At 33.4% G+C, this 14,025-nt stretch overlaps 1 protein-coding gene across 1 annotated transcript in view; it reads left to right on the plus strand.

Moving 5' to 3' along the window:
* The window catches only part of LOC107084671 (muscarinic acetylcholine receptor M3-like), a 122,947-nt gene that overhangs the window by 35,466 nt on the left and 73,456 nt on the right, over nt 1-14,025 (plus strand). Inside the window, exon 2 of the mRNA XM_015374603.1 lies at nt 9,071-9,185. The gene's annotated coding sequence lies outside the window, so the exon portion shown is untranslated. The remainder of the gene's footprint in view (nt 1-9,070; nt 9,186-14,025) is intronic.

Below are 14,025 nucleotides of genomic sequence, written 5' to 3' on the forward strand. Positions count from 1 at the left end.
CAATGAAATGGATTCTTTTTGAATATGGATATGGACAATTCCAAGTGGAAACTGAAATATTAGCTTGAAGCGCACTCTAAGGGTTATCTGACTTTGAAAGCCAATAGAAGTATATAACATTTTAAAAAGAGAGGTTGAATAAAGAAATAAACTATTTTTTTATGTAGGTAATTTAGTTCCTTTACTGTTGAAAGCAAAGATTGCGGTTTATAAATGTAAATTTAAGAATCAAGAATCAAGAATTTAAAACCCTTAAAAAACATCTGAATCAAAAAAAAGTTGAGAGTAACTTTGCTGTTTTTCTTAGTTTATTTAGAAAAAACAAAAACAAAAAATTAAACTTTATATTTTCTCTTTTACAGATTTAATATTTTCAAATCAAAATGTTTTACATGTTTCACTTTTTTGCATTTTCTCCACTTCTAGCCCAATACAAGCACTCGCTCTTGACTAATAAAAATGTGGCAAATGTTCACTCGGACAATGAAATGTGCCTTTGCTCCTCACTCAAAAGGAATTGCAAGTGACAACAACAATAATGTGAGATCTGTAGCCTTAAACACTATTTTATAAGAAAGGAATTTTTAACGCTCAATTTGAAAAGAGATTTAAAAAAAAAATTATAGAAGAAAGAAATTTCATTTTATTTCCATTTAAAAAGTGTCCTTTTTTAATTAAAATAAGAAAAGTGGTTTTTCCTTCCAACTATGATTGAACAAAATATACACTATATTTCTGTACATTCACAACCTCTATAGGTTGAAATGTTTAAATTAATAAAGTGAAGATATAGGTTGTTCAGATCAAATCAGTCTTTTTGTTCCCTTTGCTGACATTACAAGTTCAAAGTAGAAGGACATGCCAACTCCAGTGTTTATAAGAACAACTAAAACTGAAGTTTAGAAATGCTTTTTATGAACACAGGAAATTGGGGCATGCTAATACTGTATGTTTTAATACTGTCATACATTTTTCACCTGTCTTTATTTCCAATCGAAATATTTAAATTTGACCCATGAAACGTAAGTTTGTTCCAATATTTTGCTTAGATCTTACCAAATTATCCATAAAAATATATTTTTTTATTTCAGATATCCTTTTTAATTTCATACATCTTTTAAGATGAAACATTATATTGCTCTCATCCTAGCCATATAGTGAATTAATATCAGGATTAATGAATACCATGTTATGTTGGCTAACAAGGTGTTACTTAACATGGAGGATATATATTTTCAAGATACAGAGATTTAGGGGTTAAAGCCCTTACAAATCTTTATGCTTAATTGTTTTTCTTACACTGATATAAAACTAAACACTCCTTTCTCAAAGTATATTCTGACCAAAACATATTAAAGAATAAAACGAGTAAAACAAAAAGTGTGTTTATAGTCTTTACATGGGTTAATATGGAATTTCTTAGAATAATACCCTTTGTTGAAGAAGCTTAACTACTTCTAGATGAATTACACTACTACTCCTACTATTAGTACTAAATAATAACAATAATAATATTTATAGTGTAATTTTTGTTAAAAAACAGGGTTGTTTGCAAAAATGTAGGGTTACTTTTGCCACCTGCAAACTGACAATTAGCTTACAGTAAGCAAGTGCTGGTTTTCTATTTAATTCAGATTGGAAGAGAAAACTTTGACAAGGCTGGCACTTTTTAATCGATTCAAATGGTAGAAACAATATGACAAGAAATGTTAAAGATTTTAAAACCATATCGTTTCAAAACCTTGGTTTACTTAAAATCTTCAAGGAGGTTTATCTGTTTCTTTCTCTGTCTGTTTTCAAAATAACATAATGGACAGATTTTATTGAACTTTACTTTTCAAAGGTGTGCCTCATGCAAAGGAACAATTAATTAAAATTTGATAATGATCCAGAACATATGCATGTTTTAGCTATGGGTGGGATTCACAATATTGAGCCAAATTTGCTGCTTGGTGGAGCTTTCTCTCTCTTCGAGTGGTTTTCTAGTATTGTGTGTGTATTTCCCATTATTGTCTGTATCTGTTTAAAGCAAGCCTCAATCAGCTTTAACTGTAGGATTAAAAAATACATATTAGCAACATTATTGCCCAATGCAAAACTGTTTTCCACATAAAACCGAATTTATCCTAATTAACTATGATAAAAGAACATTTAGTTTTTTTTACTCTCCTAAAAATAGTAAATTTGTAGGCCTTTTTGTTGTGACTTGATCCTTATGTATGATGTTTACATATTTAACTGCTAATATACTTGTCAAGTAATGTGGACTGGACCTTTTTTATTGTTTTAATAATGCAAAAAGCAGAGCTTTTATCTGGATATGAAACTTGGTAAAAGTGTGCTTCTCAGTTTTTGTAAGGCTGAGAGTAGATTGCTTTTGGCAAAGTTTTATAACTCCATAATTGACAGCGTATTGGATTATATTTACCCTTTAAGACCTATATGACAGGCAGAATATCTAACATGTGGAAGCAGCAATCAAAAATATTGTTAAAAGATTTGGTTGATTTTTTTTTTCTTTTAATCTTTGCATTAAAATAATTCCCACACACAAGTACACAAAAGTTGTGAGGATTCTTAATTTGAATTAGAGGAGTTCCTTTATCTTCTATTAAGCTGTTAGAAATTATGCCCCATAGTTCATCCAATCTGTCCTTGATTTCATGCTGTCTGCTCTCTGTCTCTGTCTCGTTTTAATCTCCACCCTTGCTTCCCTTAAAGCCTCATGGGCTTTATCATCACTGCTCCACTTCCATCTGTTTCTCAATCAATTTGGTCTCATTTCCTGCCAATTGGTCCACCTCCATGGGTTAAGGCTCATTTAATAGGAAGCATTGCATGTTGTGATCATCAGCTGTAGTTATGGTGATCAGTTAGCTAGCGTAAGTGATGCTACTCTGGCTGTTGGTGATTGAGATTTCTGGATGTAGATCTTTAGAAATTTTCATTTGCATAATAGAACATTGACTGTGTTTAGCAGATGGCTCATTAAATTAATTCATTTTAACAAATGAAAAGTTAAATTAAGAAAACAGAGTGACAACAGTTCAGTACTGTGTTGAATGTTTCAGTCACTTTTTTTGATCACGTAAACTCCTAAAAAATTTACAGTTGCGGTCAAGTCGTTATTCAGCTCTTTTCACAGATCCACTCCTTTCAGCACTTGTTTCATATATTGTGACATTTATCCGGTGCAATTTCAATGGAAAAACAAACAAATCTAGAGAGAAGCAAACCAACATTTGATTATAACAATCTGGATTTATGTACTTGAATGTGGACTGTCCCCATTGATTGCCCCACCTTGGACAATATATGCGTGTTTTGTTTTTCTCTGAAGCTTTCTAAATTGATCAGGTATTAAGGATAATTTATTGCAGTCGGTTTGGGTCATCATGATACCAACATGTATTTCGATACTGTTCAATACAATATAATTAATGACTTTATTTTAATACAAAAATATCTTTGAACAATAGTCAAAGAGTATATAATACAAAAATAAGCTTTTCGTTCTCAATTTGTGCTCAGACTGGAAACTGCGCAGTCAGGACGGTGGCACAAAAATTACGCTATACTTGTCCTCAACCTTAAATACCGGTCCTTGCCAAATGCAACATATCACAGCTTTATATGGTAACCTTAACCATTAACCTTTCTGTGGCTGGTACATACAACCCTACTTGAGGTGATCATAGTTGTAATTCTGGGCTTAGATTTTGCTTTTCTGTTTTTATTCTTTTGTTGGTTCTGATATGTGGCTGGACAAAATCAAATTTATATTGAACATTATTTTGAATCTAATCTTCATTCTACATGGCATTTAGCACCCTTCCTTATTAGTATACACTCAAGAACACTGAAGGTTAAAATCTGACAATTCTGCTTAAACAATGTGTTACGTAAAGGTCTCTATTTATGCAACCAGGTTGTGGTGTATTTCTTATCGGTATGTTTTCTCTCTGTGATTTATATGTTTTAAACCAAATTCCATTTGGTACTTTAAATGTGTAAAAAGTGCAAAATGATTTAAAAAGTCTCATTAGGTAAAATATCAGTAACCCAGTATTTTAATAGGGGTGTCTGCATTTTGACAGCCATTCTAAAACAGGCAAACTGCAAATATTCTAAGATGGCTCCTTATTATTTTAATGTCAAAGTCTTAAGCACCATAACCTTGTAGAATCATCTCACATTTGTTCAAAACATCCCCAAAGCAAGGCGGCTTCTTGTTCTCTTTAAGGAGTCGCATTTCTCATGCTGTTGGAGCTTATGTCCTTATTCATGCCATATCTACATTTCAAGCAGTGCAACAAGACAGAGGGTTTAAAGAACAATCCTCTGCATCCCCACTGGAGTGACAGGGATATACACTTTTTCCTCTCATGAATTTTAACAAGAGCTATAGCTTAAAAAGCGACGTGTTGGACAGTAGGAGCCATCTGCACACATTAACCTCTCCCAATGTCTATAAAATGGAGGAAAAGCAGTTAAATATCTTTTGGACTCTTAACAATCTGTGTTTCCTTGTTAAGGTTCTATAATTTAAGTTAAGCTGTTCTGGCTGCTGAACGCAAGCAGTGCAGTCCACTGGTCGTTATACATAAACTAAATAGCAGACTAAGATTTTCGCTGGGCTTCCTCTGCACAAGCATGTAAAAAAAAAAATAAAATAAATAAATTCTGAGAAAAAAACTCACTATCACCTAGATGGAAACCAAAATCCCGAATCATTTTAATCAAGAAAAGTATATAAATTTGGTGTAATTGCAGTATGTTAGTCACAAAGCAGAGCTGTGGTGTCTGCATGCTGTTAGTGGAGTAGTCAGTCTTATCAGCGGGAGCAGATGGAGAGCATCCAAGTGAGAGGATCAGTCTGACTCCATGTATGTCATAAGTAAGAGGATGACCTTGGCTGAGTCTCAGCCAAAGTTCAGCAGTAAGAAACACTCAGTTTCTGTCCGTTTCCTCCTGTCTTTCAGTTTGTATTAGTGTTTTTAATTTACTCTAACACACACACAAACTTTTGCTCCTACATGTTCCTACAAGACAGAGTTATAGAGAAAAAATATACTCCTTCACTTCATCAAACTGAGGCCCAAAGATACCTTCAAAGCCCAAACATATTATTATTTACAGAGTCAGTTGTAGTGTTTATTTTTGCATTTTAGTTTTTTTTTTTTTTCATTTGCCATTCCAAATTACAGTAAAGTAATTTTTTTTTTCCATTTGCAATCATAAATGGAACTTCCATTAACAAAAACACATTCATCAAAATTACTTATTAAAAGAATCTGTTCGTCATAGAAAGTTTAATAAACTGTCAGCAAAAGGGGAATATCAATGGCTTTTCCATCTGCTAAATTCTAAGAACTTTTCTAGTAGATTTATATTATATTATACTTAGGCTGGATGAGATAAGCTCTATGCGGAGAAAGTAGAGAAATATAGTGATTTCACGGCCTTTGCTCTGGTTGTGTTTGATATGCACAGTTCAGCCGGCTGTGTTTTGATAGTTGCTGCCGTAGTTTATATCACATTTTTTATGGGAATAATTTAAAGTAATTTTCAGTCTTATCTGCTGATTTGGAAAAAAAAAGAACAGAAGACAGACATTCATACTGAATAATAGAGCCTATAGTGTATGATGAAAAGGACACATCTAATACCAAGTTAGTTAGTTAAATTCAACATTATGTAGGGAAACACTTTGGTACGTCACCAAATTAAATCCCCCCAAAAAGTCAGAAGTTAGAAGTGTTAGAAATCCAAATTATTCCATCTAATACATTTCCTAAACTTTATGGATATTTGTCGAAGACAAGCTTTGTGTTATTTTTTGTGTGGTTGCTTTCCAAATCAATTCTTTAGATTTTCATGGGAAATCTTCACCAATATGTTTGTAATTGAAACAGCTTTTGGCCCAACATTTAGTTCTGTTTTTTTTTTTTTTTTTTGTACTTGCATAATGTTTGGGGATGAGTACAACTTATTTTAATACTTAAAACTACTGCTGTTATCTCTCCAGGTTCATTAAAAAAAAAAAAAAATCTAAAAAAAAAAACTTTCCAAGTTTACAGAGATTTCCTTCATACAGCTGCAGTCACACAGTACATATGGAAAATAAGTGTTTCATTCAAATTGGCATTAATTATTAGCAAGCAGAGCTGAAATTAGGCTGTGCATACATGTATGCACAGCCTAATTGACCAGGAAATGAAAAGGTTAAATAGATATGTATTTATTTAATCAAAAAAGTTATTATTGTATTCTGCGTCCTGTGTATTCTAGTCTGCTTCCTTTGGTCCTTAAAGTCGCATGGAAAAGGCTGTTCCAACCGTTGCATTTCCGAATTCTCCCGAGTGGTGCCCGACTTTACACGAGTGAATATAGTGAAAGTGATTGGCAGGTTGGCCATCCCTGTGAACACTGAGACCTAACTCAGTGGTAAAGTAAATTATTCTTATTTCTTATTTCAACCATTGCTTATCTTAGCTGCGACATATGGATCAAGATGTTATGACCGAAAAAAAATTGATTGACCGATGACTGTTAATTTTTGATTGGCCGAATTTAGATGTACAAGCTGACTCATAACTAAATAACCTACATAAAATAATGGAAAAAAAAAAAAAAAAACAGATTTGAAGAAAGGATTGTATTTTAAATTGAAATTTTCTAAATTTTTGGACAAGATAGTCTGATAAAGAGTACATTTATATACATGTTTAAGCCAGAATGATTTGACATTTAAATATGACTTCCCTATAACTTTAAAAGTCTTTTCCCCTTGTTTAATCTTTTTTAAGTCACATTTCAGCCCAATTTGTGTTAATGAGTATTTCTATCAGTCTCCCTGCTTTCATGCTGCTTAACAAAATCTCCTGATGGATACCATTTGTCCTCTAAAATTTAAATTTCTACATGTTGGGCAGAAATTTCTACTGGAACACCCCCCGAAAGACCCCAGATATCATATAAAAAAGAATGTGTATGAAAAAATCTTTCTGTAGCTTACTTAGTTGTTGTTTCTTAATGACTTTAACACTGTATTGCCTCTTGCCTTGTAAAAGATGTGATGATATATTAAACAAATGCCAACAAGTATAATACAGGAACAGAGGGCCAAGATTTTGTTTATAGGAATTTCCTCGCAATCTAAATTTAAAGTAATGTAGAAAATCTAATGTTAATGTGTACTGTATATAAATACTGATTACTTGGACTGTATTTTTGGCATTTAGATTTTAATTATGGAACAAACAGTATAATCATAGAAAATATGATCTCTAGCAACCTACAGTAGGACCATGAGCCCTGTGTCAGTGGATGAACTGGAGGTCTTGGCATAGTATCTGATCCAAGAAAGATGTCAGTATTTGACACAAAGAATACTGGATCAGATTTGTTGATACATACAGTAGTACATCCAGTAGACCTTCTTTTGACCTAAGATTGAACCAAAATTGAGTCCCATTGCTATATTCATTGAAAAATTATTTTGGATGTTTGTATTTATGTGAATGTCTGTAATTAAAAACAAGATCCCTTTTTCTTCCCATTTTTAATTTGTATACAGTGCCAACCTTTTTCTTTCTTCTGCAAAGGTATTGTGGAAATATAATATAAAGAAACTCTGTGCTCTCTCAAGCTTTTTCTTACATGTAAAAGAAACTGTCTTTAATCATATTACTTCTAATAGCTTTTAAAGTTGAGAGCTTTAGAGTTTTCTTCCTTAGAATAATTCATTGTGAGATGGGATCTAAAACTTACATAACATTTTGACATCTTATCTCTTTCCTCTACACAAGAGTCCTTCATACGCTCTATATGACAAGTCTCTGCTGTCTCTCTCTGGGTAATTACCGTTTCATAAAATTGTGGGAACGTCTTCATCACTTTTTGAATACATTGTGTCATTTGAGGCTCAGATCAAGTCTTGCTACAGATTTAAAGTAGAATCTTGAAAATGGTAATTGTCTTGCTGAGTCCTCCTCATGGCTCACTCGAGAAGGCCCCAGCAGACCCAGCTTAACTTTAAAGCTGATAGGTCAAACAAGGTTGTTAGCATTAAGATGAAGCACTCCATGCTGTTAGGATGCCTTAAAAATAGGATACAGTTAAGGATGTCTTTAAATTCTACAGGCTTTTCTTTTTGTCTGTATGCAGCTAGTGTAAATGTCATTGATAAAAAACAGATGCAAAAAGAATTATATTTGCTAATAAATGTCATGTTGGTATCCTTTAGAGGACATATTTCCTACCGGATCTTAAGTAAAAAGTTTTTGCTTGCAACGCAATATCTACAACATTCATTTTCTTAAAGGTATATGAGTTATTTCTGCATTCGTATCAAGCCCTAACCTCCATCATCTTCCACTTTATGGCCTTTTTTAATTTAAACCGGCTTCCAGTATTTATTAAGAGTACTTTCAGTCTGGGAACAGCTCCATTACCTCTGATTATTTTTAATGGCAAGCTCATTCTTTTGTAGTGCATTCATATTTGTCTCTCAAGACTTGAAGACTGTTTTAATGAGCTCTCAAAAGGTCTCCTTCCTTAGCCCTTGGCTACATCCAGCTATGTGCAGCAGGCAACTCTAGTAGACCCCGACTATATAAGGCATGAACACTTCCCTAGACATGAAGACATGCCATTCTTCCCTTTGACAGATATTATCCAGTGGGGAATTGTAGTCACATACCTCCAGTGGATCCTTGATTAAAATGCATTGGATAAACAAAGAATAAAGGTTTCTGCATTAGTGCATTCTAAAGGTATATTTCAAAGAGCAAAAAAGCTGATTAAAAAAAAAAACTAAAACAATTAATATTTTGTTCCCTAATGTTTTTATTTTTGCACGGCTTTTTGAGAAAAATGGATAGTGAGAAAGAGCAGCCAATTTGGCTCAAAGGGAGGGTTTAAAGTGTCACAGCACTTTTCTTTTGTTGATGTTTGACTTCATTTTCGAATGCAGCAATGCTATGGATATTCCTCTTCCTAATTTGGACACATCCTTTTTACCTCTGTTTTCATCTTCTCTCTTCCTTACTCCCTGTCTTCTTCCAAGACGCTATGATCCGGCCGAAGGAGGATAATCGTGAACCCCCAGTTGACAGCTTAGACACCAAAAAGCACTCTGCTGAAAGGTGACCTCCAGACTCTTCACCTCCCGACAGCGTTTGGTGAGTTACCCATGAAACACAAATGACGCAGTCTCTTCCCGTGTCAACTGTCTGCATCTTCAGGGCATTCTCCAAATGTTCATGTTCACAACATTTTAAATCAAACTGTCAAAAGCAAAGTATGTTTTTTATTACCACATGTTTGTTTCGAAAGAAAACCAATTGGGGTTATTATTTTTTTTAACCATTTGTTGAGTCATTACTGCTTAGTGTTTTATAAACATCCCCTACGGACAGAAATGCAGTGTTAATTAAAACTGGGTTGATGTTATTTTTTAAAGTAAAGGATGTTTTGATATAACATTCAAAGTGAGAACAGAAGTGGTTTCCTCACGAGGTGAAAGCATAAAGTAAAATGCTTTCAAATATCAATTACGCTATTTATGCAATTAGATCTATTTGGTCTAATCTCTTTAATCTAGCTCTAATTAAATTTCTAAATAAACTCTCTTGATATTAACATATCCAAATTCTAAATTCTGTTTACATTAGAGAATTAGGGAATTCCTACTTCAAAGCTCTGTTTACCCTTTTAGTGAAACAAAGTAAAGCAATAAAACTTGTTGAAACTGAAATAAACCTTACCTCATAATGAATTCTTCCTGGTCACTATTTTTTTATTTCCTTTGTCAACATAGCTTTAATCTAATTTTCCATAATGAAGTTTAGATTATTGTTGCTTTGTTGTAAATCATAGTAAGTTTATCCTCATATTTTATTGCTTTATTCTGCTCTTAATCAAAAACATGTTATGATCTCTCTGAATCAGACAGGCATGTTACTGGAAGAACACTGTACCATACATTTTAACCATAAGTTATTTACCTAAACAAAAACCCATCTATTGAGATTACAAGGCTGTAAAAAGTTTTTATCCACCTACCTTTTGCTTGTTTTTGGACAGCAGTTTGTTTTTGCTTAATAACTCAACATCAGATACCATTTTGCCCAGTCTTCTTAATTTTGTTATAATGCACTAATTCTGAAATGCTTTGGCCGTTGAATGTAAAATGTAAAGGCATGACATTACCATGCAAAAGGTATTTTTTTTGGCTTATTAGCCGACAAAAAAATTTACTTTTCCTTTTACAGTATTTAAATGCTGACATGGGTCATTGGTAGCTGTGAAATTTAACCATTAAATGCAATCTCACAATGCATAGAATAGCTTAGATGTGGTATTTGGTAGTATGTTTTAATATAAGTTTCATTATACAAAATCTGAATGTCAGACAGTTTAAATAATAGCTTGTTTTCACAATGTTTTCAGAAACCAGTTGGTAGATAGTTGATGTAATATGGAAAACTACATATATTTCCATATACAGCAAGACCGGGCCTTATTTTCTTGAATGAAGGAAATAGAGTTTTCTTCCTTCCCCAATAGTTTTTCTAATGTGGAAAAAAGATTAATGTCGGAAACACCAAAATGTGCAAAAAAGAGACAAAAGCAAATGACATGTATCTTGTTATTCATAAATCACTTAGCATTTTATCTTCAAGTGCGCAACATTTTCAGGGTTGTTACTTTCTATGAAATATAACGTTCATTGACACACGACCATGGAGTACTGATCTGTGGATAGACTATAAGTAATGTTAACACAGCAGATAAATACAAACCAAATTTGATTTTGATATTTTTGCTGCCAAATTCCGATCTTTTCACCCCTCCCCTCTGAAAGAAAAAAAAATCTGATTTTGCAGCTTTCATATGTGGTAGTAAATCGGATACATATCAGATAGTTTTCAAAATATTTGCAGTCATTGCAGTAATGGTACCTTTAGGCACACTTTTATATCACTGCCTTGGACCCCACTACACTACCCATCCACATCGACTCTCTATAACAGCAGCCACTGACTGCCGCTGTTAAAAGCTGTTAATGGTTGTGTGATATTTGTTATTGGCTTCCTTTTATTATAATAAGTCATGATACCGTTGGCTTCCATTATTCAAAGATTCGATGGAACAGAAATCCCAGCATCCAGTAGAGCTCTATTGAACACTCCAAACACCAGTCAAACCATTAATACTCTCACAAACAGAGCACTGCAATGTGCCTCTTTAGTCTCCTGTATCTTCTAAAGAGAAGTATGATTTAGTTAGTTGTATGAACGACCAAGTCAAAAAGATTTTAAGAAACAAGAATCAGTATTTAGCTTAAAGACCTGCTGTGTGAACATAGCCAAACATTGTAGTCAGAATCAGGTCCAATACCAATCAGCACATTTATCTTTTGTTTTTAAGGGGTTGTTACCTGGTGGTTTACATATAGCAATTGTCTATAAATTCATGATTAATTGCATCAGACTCCTGTTTTTTTTCTTGTTATGGTACCTACAAATGAAGGGAGTAGCAATGCATGTGCTTAACTGGATCTGAAGCCATAGTCTGCATGTATCATAAACTGGATCAATGAATACTTACATGTGTTTGCTGATACCAATACTTAGAAAAGCTCTAATATCATACAAAAATATCGGCCAACAGATATATTGGCCTATCACTATGATAAACATTCATGTGGCTGCATCAAAATTAGCAGTTTGCTATGGTTCGTTTACCATAGTTTCCTACACAACATGTAAAAAGTTGCAGAAGCAGCTAAACTTAGTAACTGCTTGCAGCTGGGTCCCTGATCATTGGGATCGCCACTTTTGGGGAAATGGAGAAGGGAGTGGTTATAGCTGGTCAGGTTTAAGTTAGCACAGTTTCACGAGTGATGTAAATTAACGAGGATCTAAAAGAACCCACGTAACCCATGGAAAATGATATAATATAGTGTGCTTTTTCTAGGTGTTTGTTATTTTGCATAGTTGCTTTTGAATACATACATTCTCAGAAAATAAATAGTTTTTATATATTAAAATAAATATAAAGCTGAATAATAGCTTCTCAATTATTATACTTATATTTTTCTTTAGAGTTGTGAAACCATATTGGACCATGCAAAACAAAGATTTGCTTTCACAAATCCTCAGAATGGCAAGATATGTGTACAAGAAATAAACGTGTACATTAAATTATGTTTGCTTTGTATAAAGTGTTGTTATAATGCTTTTCGTTGTTGGCATTCATATAAATATACTGGTGTATAAATATACACCAGTTTATAAATATACTTATATACTTATCACCAGTGTGATAAATATATAAATATTCACCAGTATATAAATAAACTGGTGTGTGGTATATGTTGATTTTTGGTATACATCAGTCCCCCCCCGGAGAAAACTCCACCAGCCGCTATTGGTCTTTACAGTCAGAGAATAACCAGTATGAAGTGACCTTTTCTCCATGCAGTATGTTTAGGGATTTTTATGTTGCCACTCTTTCGTTCCAAAGCCAAGAACCATGCATGTCAGATAAGGTTGTGATTGTAAACTGATCTCACTGCAGTTGAATAAATATGTTTTGTTCATGTATGCATGAGTCTATGAAAAATGTCAGAAAATCATTTTTGGTCTAGTTTCCTCAGAGATAAACAGAGTTTATTTTCTGTAGAGGCAGTTTTGGGGGGATTTAAAGCAGTCTGCGAATAAACACCCAAGAAAGCGTAAGCATATTCAAGGCTTACCACTAAAAATAATATCATTAGAAACTATATTATGTCAGCAACAATCACTAAGGTAATTCTGCAAGCCTTCCTTTACTATATTGTCATAGATGTGCACTGAGAATACAACTAGGGAATTACAGGAAGAGAAGTATCTATGGTATTATTAAAGCAAATGGCTTGATTTGAAAAGAGAACACTTGAAATGTTAAATGCAAAGTTTTTAATTATTACATGAGGGTAGTGGGCAGTTCCTTAGCAACTGAATTATTACATTGGCTGAAAACATATTCAGAGAAGGCAGTTTTTCGGACACGAGGCTTAAAATTATACTTGTGAACTTGCAGATATCCATTCCATTTTGTGTAACATTGTCAAGAGCAACACCCCTATTATTACTATTTTCCACTTTTTGTGCTGTTAGCTTACTTTTTTATGATCTAACATTTCTCTCATCTTTCCAACTGTTACATCTATCAGCATCTCTCAGAGAGATGTGTTGAAACCTAAAAATGCATTCATCTTGTAATAGAGTCTGTCAATAAAAAGTGCAATTTTTTTACACTGGGTTATGGGGATTTAAAAAAAAAATTTTTTACTGGGTTTAAATCTTTTTGTACACAGCAGCACGGTATTTATTTTTTTCAATTTGTATGATTGAACAACATCTGGGCTTCTCTGCCGCATAATATTTATTGCAGAAAGAATCTAACGATACCAATCATACATAAGTGTAAAAAATAAAACAATGTAAATTTTATAATTTTATTATGGGATAAGTCAGAACATTTCTATGATGCATTAACGACTTAAGGTAATAATTGAAAAGCAGAAGGTGTTGAGTAATAAAACTGATGTATTAAAACACATACTGAAAAGCTAGCCAAAGGAGAAAAACCTCTATTTTTGAAGTGAAGGGGTACACAGTTAATGCTGCCACTTTGGAGACAACAGTGGGTTTACGGTCTGTCACCCAACATTTCCCTGAGTGAGGGTTTTCCAGCACGAGTGGATGAAAGCACTCGTGCATCAGACAGACTTCCCTCCGTGAACATGGAATTTAGTTTTGTGGTAGCAGAATGCCCAGACGTAGTTATACAAGAGATAATAACAAATACAGTTGTGTGTGAGAGTGACAGGATGCATTAACTATTTCTATGCTTGTCCAATGCTGCTGTATATCATCGAATGAAGCATTAGATTTTACTAAGGATTTGCTGTATGTGGTGAAGGAATGTATAGAGTAGGGCTGCAACTAACGATTATTTTAAAAATCGATG

Source organism: Cyprinodon variegatus, unplaced genomic scaffold (assembly GCF_000732505.1).
Source record: "Cyprinodon variegatus isolate N-32 unplaced genomic scaffold, C_variegatus-1.0 Scaffold106, whole genome shotgun sequence".
NCBI lineage: Eukaryota > Metazoa > Chordata > Actinopteri > Cyprinodontiformes > Cyprinodontidae > Cyprinodon > Cyprinodon variegatus.